This window comes from Balaenoptera ricei, chromosome 4 (genome assembly GCF_028023285.1).
Source record: "Balaenoptera ricei isolate mBalRic1 chromosome 4, mBalRic1.hap2, whole genome shotgun sequence".
NCBI classification, from domain to species: Eukaryota; Metazoa; Chordata; class Mammalia; order Artiodactyla; family Balaenopteridae; genus Balaenoptera; species Balaenoptera ricei.
In genome coordinates, this window is record NC_082642.1 from 97,176,673 (window position 1) to 97,188,640 (window position 11,968).

Genomic DNA, 11,968 nt, shown 5'->3' on the forward strand with positions numbered 1-11,968 from the left:
AAGGGATTGATATCCAAAATACATAAAGAACTCATACAACTGAACAACAACAACAGAAAAAACAAACAACCTGATTAAAAGATGGGTAGAGAAGCTGAATAGACATTTTTCCAAAGAAGACGTACAGGTGGCCAATAGGCACATGAAAAGATGTTCAACATCACTAGTTATTAGGGAAATGCAAATCAAAACCACAATGAGATATCACCTCATGCCAGTTAGAATGACTATTATCAAAAAGGCAAGAAATAACAAGTGTTGGAGAGGATGTAGAGAAAAGGGAACCTTCATATACTGTTGGTGGTAATGTAAATTGGTACAGCCAGTATGGAAAGCAGAGTGGAGTTTCCTCAAAAATTAAAAATAGAATTACCATATGATCCAGCTATTCCATTTCTGGACGTTTTTGTGAAGAATACAAAACACTAATTTGAAAAGATATATGGACCCCTATGTTCATTACAACATTATTTACAATAGCAAGATATGGAAACAACCTAAGTGCCCATTAATGAATTGCTGTATAATAAGGTGTTATATATATATATACAATGGGATACTACTCAGCCTTAAAAAAAATGACATCTTGACATTTGTAATAGCATGGCTTGGCCTCAAGATTATTATGCTAAGTAAAATAAGCCAGATAGAAAGACAAATGTCATATGATTTTATTCACGTGTGGAATATAAAAAACAAACAAACAAAGAAACCCAAAATAAATGAACAAACAAAATCAAGCAAAAACAAACACATAGATATAGAGAACAGAGTAGTGGCTACCAGAGGGGAAAGAGGTGGAGGAGGATGAAATGGGTACAGGGAATCAACTTTGTGGTGATGTGTGGAAACTAAACTTTTAGTGGTGAGCACCTTATAGTGCATACAGAAGTCAAAATATAATGTACACATGGAACGTATATAATGTTATAAACCAATGTTACCTCAATAAATTAACAAAAAGGAAAATCAATAGAGTCAAAAATTTGTCCTTTGAGAAGGTCAGTAAAATCAAAGAGGAAAAAAAATCTAGCAAGACCAATCAGAAAATAAAAGGAGAAAAGACATTCCAATAATAAGAAAGAGACGTGACATTCTTATAGATAACTTAAATATTAAAAGGATAATTATGAAGTACTATAAACAATATACAGCAGGCCCTCTGTTTCAATGAGTTCTGCATCTATGGATTCAACCACCTGCAGATTGAAAATATATTTTTTTAAAGTTCCAGAAAGTTCCAAAAAGCAAAATTATTATAGCTTACTTTTGGTAATTGTTTGCATGGTGTATATTTTCCCATATTTTCATTTTTTAACCTATTTATGTCTTTAAATATAAAGTGTGTCTCTTGTAAACAGCATACAGATGGATCTTTTTTCTTATCTATTCTACCATTCTCCACCTTTTGATTTGAGAATTTAATCTATTTATTTTTAATATAATTAATGATAAGGTAGGACTTATACCTGCTATTTATTACTTGTTTTCTATATATCCTATGTCTTTTTTTTCCTCCCTTCCTCCATTACTGACTTCTTTTGCATTTGGATATGTTTTAGTAGACCATTTAATTTCCTTATCGTTTTCTTTTTTTGTTGTTAATTATTTTCTTAGTGGTCTCCCTGAGGATTAAAATTATCATCTTAACTTAAAACAACCTAGTTTGGGTTAGTATCCATTTAATTTCAGTACTATACAAAAATTTTACTTCAGTATATATCCATTAATTGATCCCTCCTTTGTAACTTTATGGTCATCCAAATTGCATATGTAATTGCAATTGCAAATTACAATTAAAATTGCATATTATAAACCCATCAACACAGTTTTTTAACCCTTACTTTATGCAATTATGTTTTAAATAAAATGGTAAAATAAAAGATATCAAAAACATATTTATACTGTCTTCTACATACACCTATGTAGTTCTCAAGTACTCTTTAGTTCTTCAAGTTGATTTGACTTATTGTCCAGTGTCCTTTCATTTAACATAAAGGACTCCCTATAATATTTCTTATAGGACATATCTGTTAGCAAAATATTCTCTAGATTTTTGTTTATCTGGGAATGTCTTGTTTTCCCCTTTTATTTTGAAGGACAGTTTTGCTGGCTATTGAGTTTGTATTTGGCAGTCTTTTTCTTTCAGCACTTTGAATGTATTATTTCACCGTCTCCATTGTTTCTTTTTTTTTTTTCTGTGTTTTTATCATTTTTTATTTAGGTATAGCTGATTTACAATGTTGTGTTAATTTCTGCTGTACAGCAAAGTGATTCAGTTATACATATATATATTCTTTTTTATAGTTTTCCATTGTGGTTTATCACAGGATACTGAATATAGTTCTCTGTGCTATACAGTAGGACCTTGTTATTTATCCATTCTATATATAAACACTTACATCTGCTAACCCCAACCTCCCACTCCATTCCGTCCCTGCAAATCCATTGTTTATGATGAGAAGTCATTTGCTTATTGAGAATTTCTTGTATGTGGTAAGCTTTTTTCTCTTACTGTTTTTATTATCCTCTCTTTGACTTTTTTACAGTGTGACTGTTTTAAAATTTTACAGTGTGACTTACTACAGTTTGTAATCTTAAGAGTACCAATGAGAAAATAACAGTTTGTCTTTGACATTTTACAGTGTGGCTTTTTATAATTTGACAGTTTGAGTGCAGGTTTTTTTTTATTCCTCACAAACTCACATTTATTCACTGACAGACAAAGAAACAGGGATAGATTTGCTCATTGGGGATCCCCAAGGTCTGGAGTTCAAAAGAGGTACATGTGTCTAGTGTGTATGTGTGCATAGTGTGGGACATGCAGGCAAGGGAATCTCCACCAGCCTCTATATCTGTGTATAATTTTCCTCCTTCTCCAAGTCATCTTCCCTTAAGACGTGTTAGGATAAGTAAGAGGTTCCTAACCACCAGCAGGGCACCTGAGGATTGGCAATGGAGAGGGAGTTGTGGTTCAGACTGTATCTATGTGTGGACTGCTTTTAACTTGTACTACTTGGGGTTTATAAGACATCTTAGATGTGTAGATTAATGTTTTTCATCAGTTTTGGGAAGCTTTTAAACACAATTTTTTCAAATAGTATTTCTGCCCCTTTTCTCCCTCATCTCCTCTGGGACATTTGTTATGCATTTGTTAGTACAACTTGATGGTGCACCACAGGTCTCAGAGGTACTATTCATTTTTCTTCATTATTTTTTTTTCTGTTCCATAGTTTGATGATATAAATTTTTCTCTCTTCAAGTTTGCTGATTATTTCTTCTGTCAGTTCAAGTCAACTCTAGAGCCCCTCTAATGAATTCTTCATTATTGTTATTATACTTTTTAATCCCAGAATTTCTATTTGGTTCTTTTTTTTATTTCATAATTTAATTACACACATTTAAAACCATGTATCATATAAAATAATGTCATTAAAAATACTGAAATTTTTCAACTCACATTCAAGAAAACAATAGTATTCTAACTATATTCATATATCATCCACATAAGTATCTTCATCATCAGTTTTTGAGTCATCTTGTATGATTTTCAGAGAATAATGTTTCTCTTATAAAATTTCTGTCTCTTTGTTGATAGTCTCTCTTATGAATGATGAGAATCATTGTCATATCTTTAATTCTTTAGACATGCTTGTCCTACTTCTTTGAATGCACTTATACTAGCTGATTTGAGTCTGTGTCTAGTAAGCTTAACATCTGGGTCCTCTTAGGGATAGTTTCTATTGAATGAACTTATTCCTGTGTATGGGCAATACTTTCATATTTCTTGTAATTTTTTTTGTTAAAAAATGAACATTTGGGATAGTATAATATGGTAAGTATAGAAATTTCTTTCTCCCTCTCCCTGAGGTTTGTTGTTATTGTTTCTATTCATTTGCTTAGTACCTTTCCTGAACTAATTCTATAAAGTCTGTATTCTTAATAGTGTGCTGCCACTGAAATCTCTGATTGATTAACTTATTGATCAGCTAATGATTGGTCAGAGATTTCTTTAGATGCCTGAACCAGTAAATCTTTCATCCTTTACAAAGGGTCTCTGTATGTCGGTTAAGACATGCCTTCAGTGCGCAGGCTGTTCACAACTCTGCCTTATCCTTCATTTCCTGTTTGGATAGTACTTAAATTTCAGCCACATCTGAGAGATTGGGGTGCTCCCATGTTTTTCTTGAGCATGTGCACAGCCTTGAACATGCACACAGAAGTAGTTACAGAACTATGTTAGAAATTTCCAGTGTTTCCTTTGGACATATTTGTTCCTCAAATATCACTTTTAACTTTTTGTTAGGCCCATATTTGCCTCAGTGATATTGCAGACTTAAAAGACTGCAATGATAAACAATTGCCATTGAGTTTTTCCAACAAAGGCCATGGAGGTAGAGATTCTATAGTGCAGTGAGCTCTGAGTTAGGTTAAATTATGACAGTGCCCTGTAAATCAGACTTTTCTAGATGTATAAGTCTAATAGTAACAATAGTATGGAAAAGAGATGTTCTGAAGAGCTGAAATCCTTATCTGTTCTTTCTGGTTATTCTAAGACTCCTAGCTTTCGCTGCTATTGTGGTTGTGAGGCTACTTGGTTTCAAGACTACCGTGAAGTCTTTAAATTAGATTAATAATGAATATCTTTGGAGAGAGGAGTGGGAATATGCCAAGCATAAAAGCCAAAAACCCTGCTTTTGTTACCAAGGTGCAGCAGTTTTGTTTTGTTTGGCTTTTTAACAAACTACTCTCACTGCCACAAACCCATGAATAATTTCCAGAGTCCTGGAAAGTTGCTTTTGACATTGTTTTTCTAGAATTTTCATTGTTTTATGGAGGAAGACCACAGAGGTTCTCAAGGTATCCTTTGGGAAGCCCTATTCTTCCATAGAAATTTTTAAAATAGAAATTGAAACACTGATTCTAAACTTCATTTGGAAATGCAAAGGACATTGAACAGCCAAAACATAATCCGACAGCAAAACTAACAGCAAAACTGGAGTACTAAGAATGTCTGAATGTAAAACTTATAATAAAGCAACAGTAATGGAGGCTGTGTGGTATTTGTATCAAAGTAGACAAATAGATGAATTAAACAAGCTCACACATATATGGACAACTGATTTTTGACAAACTTGCAAAGTCAGTTTAGTGGAGAAAGGATAGTATTTTCAACATTGATTTTTGTATGCAAAAACAAAAAACAGAATGATCTTTGCTACATACTTCACCTCATATTAAAAGAGCTAACACAAAAAAGATTTTGGACCTAAATGTAAAACCTAAAACTAGAAAACTAAGAAAAATACAGAGGAAAACTCTTGTGATTTGTGTTTAGGGAAGGATTTCTTAGATATGACCTCAAAAGCATAGTCCATAAAAGAAGAGATTGGAAAACTGAGCTTCATATAAATTAGAAACTTTGTTTTTGAAGCATACTGTTAAAATAATGAAAAGACAAGCCACAGCCTGGAAGAAAATATTTGCAATTATATATATTATAAAGTATTTATATCCAGAATATGTAAAGAACTCTCAAAACTAAATACCAGGATAAAAAATAAAACTCAGTAAAAAGTCTTATTTAAACAGATATTTCATTATTAGATAAATGAAAGTAAAAAGTATCATATAATACCACTACATTATTATAATTGCTAAAAAATAAAAAGACCAACTATACCATTTATTGGCAAATATTTGGAGAAATTGGAATTCTCATACACTGCTGGTTGGAATGTAGAAGAGTACAACCACTTTGGAAAACAGTTTGGCAGGTTTTGTTTTGTTTGGTTTTTGTTTATTTTTTTTTAAGTTAAACATACATCTACCATATGATCTAGCCATTTCACTCCAGATATTTACCCAAGAGAAATGACAGAATATGTCCACAAATAGACTTGTACATCAATATTCATAGCAACTTTATTAACAATTGCCTGAAACTTGGAAACAATTAAGTTTCTATCAGCAGATGAATGGATATAATGTAGTTGTATTCAGCAATGAAAAGACAGGAACCATTGATACATGTTACAAAAGGGATGAATCGCAGAACAATTGCATTTAATGGGAAAAGTTAGACCAAAAAAAAAAGATTATATACTATACGATCCTATGAATGTTAAATTCTAGAAAAGCAAGCTAATCTATATTGATGGAAAGCAGATCAATGCTTGTATAGGACAGTGTGAGGGGAAAGTGGGTGAAAGAGACAGGAGGATAAATTACAAAGTACATGAGAAAAATTGGGGGAGTGATGCGTAGTTTCATTATCTTAACTATGGTAATGGTTCCATTTGAGTACATAAGTCAAAACATGTACAATTTGTTATATGTCAATTATATTTCCAATAAAGTTGTTAAAAATAATTTCAGCCATTTAGATAAATGAAGTATATGTGTTTTTAGGTTAGTGATAAAACAATATCCCTGGATTAGAAAAAAGTATACAGTATCATTAGTCATCATGGAAATGAAATTAAAACCACAATTATAGAAAGACAACCCCCAAACTCCTGGAATTGCAGCATTTTTATCTCCACAGACACTCCCCGTGGTGAAACTGGGGAAAAATTATGGTGAAAACATAACTGGCAAAATTGTGTGTTTTTTTTTTAAACCAAACAATTTAAAGTCTCTGGAAATCATCCTAACAAATGAAGAAATACTTTTTCAAGAAAATCTACTAAGTATCAGTAAGAACACTGAAGGTTCTACCAATTGACTGAAAGAAGATGAAGCATAAAGAAAATGTTTTCCACCAGGAGGAAAACTAGAGGAGCATTTACTCTGAGCTATACTGAAACAGGGATGGTTTAAAGCAAATTGCTTTAGATACAAAGTCAAATAGGTAAGTAAATAGGTCCTTGTATTCCCACTTGAAGGTAAATATATGACTTCCTTAAAGAGGAAGAATGAGTTACAAGTCAATAGGAAGGAAAAAATTTAGAAAAACACATATGATATATTATTTCTTTAAATATTTTTTTGTTTTTATTGTGGTAAGAACACTTAACGTGAGATCTGCCTTCTTGACAAATTTTTAAGTGCACACTGCAGTATTACTAACTATATTATTAGCTATATTGTTGGCACAGTGTTGTGCAGTAGATCTTTAAAACTTATTCGGCGTGCATAACTGAAACTATATACACATTGAACAGCAACTTCTCATTTATTGGTTTGCTCTAAAATATCTCTCTGAAAGTTTTGTCTCTTTTAAGGTTTGTTAAACGTCACTCAATTTTGATTATTTTTAGAGAGGAAGCTATATTTGAACCTTAAAGGTATTGGTAATCCATGACCATGTATACTTCAATATGTGTGCAATTTCTGAAGAGAAGCTTTGTTCTCAAGGAAAACTATACAACACAGACATGCTGCTAGTTGGTAACAGAATATGAATAAAACAGGTAAGGTTTTAAAAAAGTCAAATTACCACATTGACCCTGAAATTATCAAACAGGCATCGACAGCATTTCCTTTTCTTGGGCTTCTTGGTAAGTTACCTTTTTTTTTTTTTTTTCATTTGCACCTGGAATGTGATATCAGTGTTTCTCTAAAATTTTTTCAAAGAGAGCTACACTTTCCAATGTCATAGATTTTCATGCTTGTAACATTTAGAATTTCTGTATGTGAGGCAGCAATTTAATCCAAGTGAGAGTGAGTGAACCGCATCAGAATGGTGACAGTAGGAAGGAGTTAAATAGTTGGTGGGAAATTTGACCTTTACTTTTACATGATAGCATGGTTACTCTCTTTTTTATTACAGAGTTTCAGTCATGGGAATTTATAGTTTTCTTGCTATTCATGAATAATTTTAATCTAATATTTACTTTTTAATAATATAAAGAAATGAAATGGCTTTGAATTAGATTTGTTTAGTATTACTATGTGTTACTTGCATTTCATAAACTTTAGAGACTAATATTTCCTTTAGACAGTACCATTTTAAAATGGTACAATTAACAATTAACAATTTCAGTCTTAGGAGTACAGAGGCATAAAGTTTTAAGACGGTGTTTTCTAGTTGGGTTGGCTCAAATACTTGGGTTTGTGTCATTAATATCTTTCCAGCCTGTGAGTTGACTGGCAGAAGTGTTTGTAAGTGAATCAAGTCCACGGATAAAGAGTAACCATTGCAAATATGATTTACCCACCTGGAGATATTCAATTTTAAATCACAATGTTTTTTCTCTCCTTATACCATGGAGCATTGAAGCTGGTATACTTCTCTCATTCTTGGCAGACAGGAGGGTATCTTTTCCAGGTAATGTAGGTATACATTTCGCTCATGTCCTTGGAGTAGAAAGGGAACAGCATAATATTGCAGTGTGGTATCACGCAGAGGCTTGAATTTGGGGTTAAATATCACTTAAAAGTGGAAGATGAATATAGGTCCCAAAATAGCTGGGTTTGACTCTTGGCTCTGTCACTTGTGAAATGCGAGTTTGATCAAGTTACTTAGCATTCTAAGCCTGTTTACTCATCTGTTAAATGGTGAAAATAGGGTTATTTTGAGGAATAAATGAGATGAATGCATATGAAAAAGTGACCACCTAAGTGTTTAACAAATGTTTGCTAATATTATATTCCTTTTTGAAAAATCATGTGCATCTTTTTAGCATTATTACCTCAGGAAATTACACTATTTTTTTTTAAAACATCTTTATTGGAGTATAATTGCTTTACAATGGTGTGTTAGTTTCTGCTTTGTAACAAAGTGAATCAGTTATACATATACATATGTTCCCATATCTCTTCCCTCTTGCAACTCCCTCCCTCCCTCCCACCCTCCCTATCCCACCCCTCTAGGTGGTCACAAAACACTGAGCTGATCTCCCTGTGCTATGTGGCTGCTTCCCACTAGCTATCTATTTTACATTTGGTAGTGTATATATGTCCATGTCACTCTCTCACTCTGTCACATCTCACCCATCCCCCTCCCCATATCCTCAAGTCCATTCTCTAGTAGGTCTGTGTCTTTATTCCCATCTTGCCACTAGGTTCTTCATGACCTTTTTTTTTTCCCTTAGATTCCATATATATGTGTTAGCATACTGTATTTGTTTTTCTCTTTCTGACTTACTTCACTCTGTTTGACAGACTCTAACTCCATCCACCCACTACAAATACCTCCATTTCATTCCTTTTTATGGCTGAGTAATATTCCATTGTATATATGTGCCACATCTTCTTTATCCATTCATCCGATGATGGACACTTAGGTTGCTTCCATGTCCTGGCTATTGTAAATAGAGCTGCAATGAACATTTTGGTACATGACTCTTTTTGAATTATGGTTTTCTCAGGGTATATGCCCAGTAGTGGGATTGCTGGGTCGTATGGTAGTTCTATTTTTAGTTTTTTAAGGAACTTCCATACTGTTCTCCATAGTGGCTGTATCAATTTACATTCCCACCAACAGTGCAAGAGTGATCCCTTTTCTCCACACCCTCTCCAGCATTTATTGTTTCTAGATTTTTTGATGATGGCCATTCTGACTGGTGTGAGATGATATCTCATTGTAGTTTTGATTTGCATTTCTCTAATGATTAATGATGTTGAGCATTCTTTCATATGTCTGTTGGCAATCTGTATATCTTCTTTGGAGAAATGTCTGTTTAGGTCTTCTGCCCATTTTTGGATTGGGTTGTTCGTTTTTTTGTTATTGAGCTGCATGAGCTGCTTGTAAATCTTGGAGATTAATCCTTTGTCAGTTGCTTCATTTGCGAATATTTTCTCCCATTCTGAGGGTTGTCTTTTGGTCTTGTTTATGGTTTCCTTTGCTGTGCAAAAGCTTTTAAGTTTCATTAGGTCCCATTTGTTTATTTGTTTTTTTATTTCCATTTCTCTAGGAGCTGGGTCAAAAAGGATCTTGCTGTGATTTATGTCATAGAGTGTTCTGCCTATGTTTTCCTCTAAGAGTTTGATGGTGTCTGGCCTTACACTTAGGTCTTTAATCCATTTTGAGTTTATTTTTGTGTATGGTGTTAGGGAGTGTTCTAATTTCATACTTTTACATGTACCTGTCCAATTTTCCCAGCACCACTTATTGAAGAGGCTGTCTTTTCTCCACTGTATATGCTTGCCTCCTTTATCAAAGATAAGGTGACCATATGTGCGTGGGTTTATCTCTGGGCTTTCTATCCTGTTCCATCGATCTATGTTTCTGTTTTTGTGCCAGTACCAAACTGTCTTGATTACTGTAGCTTTGTAATATAGTCTGAAGTCAGGGAGCCTGATTCCTCCAGCTCCATTTTTCGTTCTCAAGATTGCTTTGGCTATTCGGGGTCTTTTGTGTTTCCATACAAATTGTGAAATTTTTTGTTCTAGTTCTGTGAAAAATGCCATTAGTAGTTTGATAGGGATTGCATTGAATCTGTAGATTGCTTTGGGTAGTATAGTCATTTTCACAATGTTGATTCTTCCAATCCAAGAACATGGTATATCTCTCCATCTGTTTGTATCACCTTTAATTTCTTTCATCAATGTCCTATAATTTTCTGCATACAGGTCTTTTGTCTCCTTAGGTAGGTTTATTCCTAGATATTTTATTCTTTTTGTTGCAGTGGTAAATGGGAGTGTTTTCTTAATTTCACTTTCAGATTTTTCATCATTACTGTATAGAAATGCAAGAGATTTCTGTGCATTAATTTTGTATCCTGCTACTTTACCAAATTCATTGATTAGCTCTAGTAGTTTTCTGGTAGCAGTTTTAGGATTCTCTATGTATAGTATCATGTCATCTGCAAACAGTGACAGCTTTACTTCTTCTTTTCCAATTTAGATCCCTTTTATTTCTTTTTCTTCTCTGATTGCTGTGGCTAACACTTCCAAAACTATGTTGAATAATAGTGGTGAGAGTGGGCAACCTTGTCTTATTCCTGATCTTAGTGGAAATGGTTTCAGTTTTTCACCATTGAGGACAATGTTGGTGGTGGGTTTGTCATATATGGCCTTTATTATGTTGAGGAAAGTTCCCTCTATGCCTACTTTCTGCAGGGCTTTTATCATAAATGGGTGTTGAATTTTGTCAAAAGCTTTCTCTGCATCTATTGAGATGATCATATGGTTTTTCTCCTTCAATTTGTTAATATGATGTATCACGTTGATTGATTTGCGTATATTGAAGAATCCTTGCATTCCTGGGATAAACCCCACTTGATCATGGTGTATGATCCTTTTAATGTGCTGTTGGATTCTGTTTGCTAGTATTTTGTTGAGGATTTTTGCATCTATGTTCATCAGTGATATTGGCCTATAGTTTTCTTTCTTTGTGACATCTTTGTCTGGTTTTGGTATCAGGGCGATGGTGGCCTTGTAGCATGAGTTGGGGAGTATTCCTCCCTCTGCAATATTGTGGAAGAGTTTGAGAAAGATAGGTGTTAGCTCTTCTCTAAATGTTTGATAGAATTCGCCTGTGAAGCCATCTGGTCCTGGGCTTTTGTTTGTTGGAAGATTTTTAATCACAGTTTCAGTGCTTGTGATTGGTCTATTCATATTTTCTATTTCTTCCTGGTTCAGTCTCGGCAGGTTGTGCATTTCTAAGAATCTGTCCATTTCTTCCAAGTTGTCCATTTTATTGGCATAGAGTTGCTTGTAGTAATCTCTCATGATCGTTTGTATTTCTGCAGTGTCAGTGGTTACTTCTCCTTTTTCATTTCTAATTCTATTGATTTGAGTCTTCTCCCTTTTTCTCTTGATGAGTCTGGCTAATGGTTTATCAATTTTGTTTATCTTCTCAAAGAACCAGCTTTTAGTTCTATTGATATTTGCTATTATTTCCTTCATTTCTTTTTCATTTATTTCTGATATGATCATTATGATTTCTTTCCTTCTGCTAGCTTTGGGGTTTTTTTTGTTCTTCTTTCTCTAATTGCTTTAGGTGCAAGGTTAGGTTGTTTATTCGAGATGTTTCCTGTTTCTTGATGTAGGCTTTTATTGCTATAAAATTCCCTCTTAG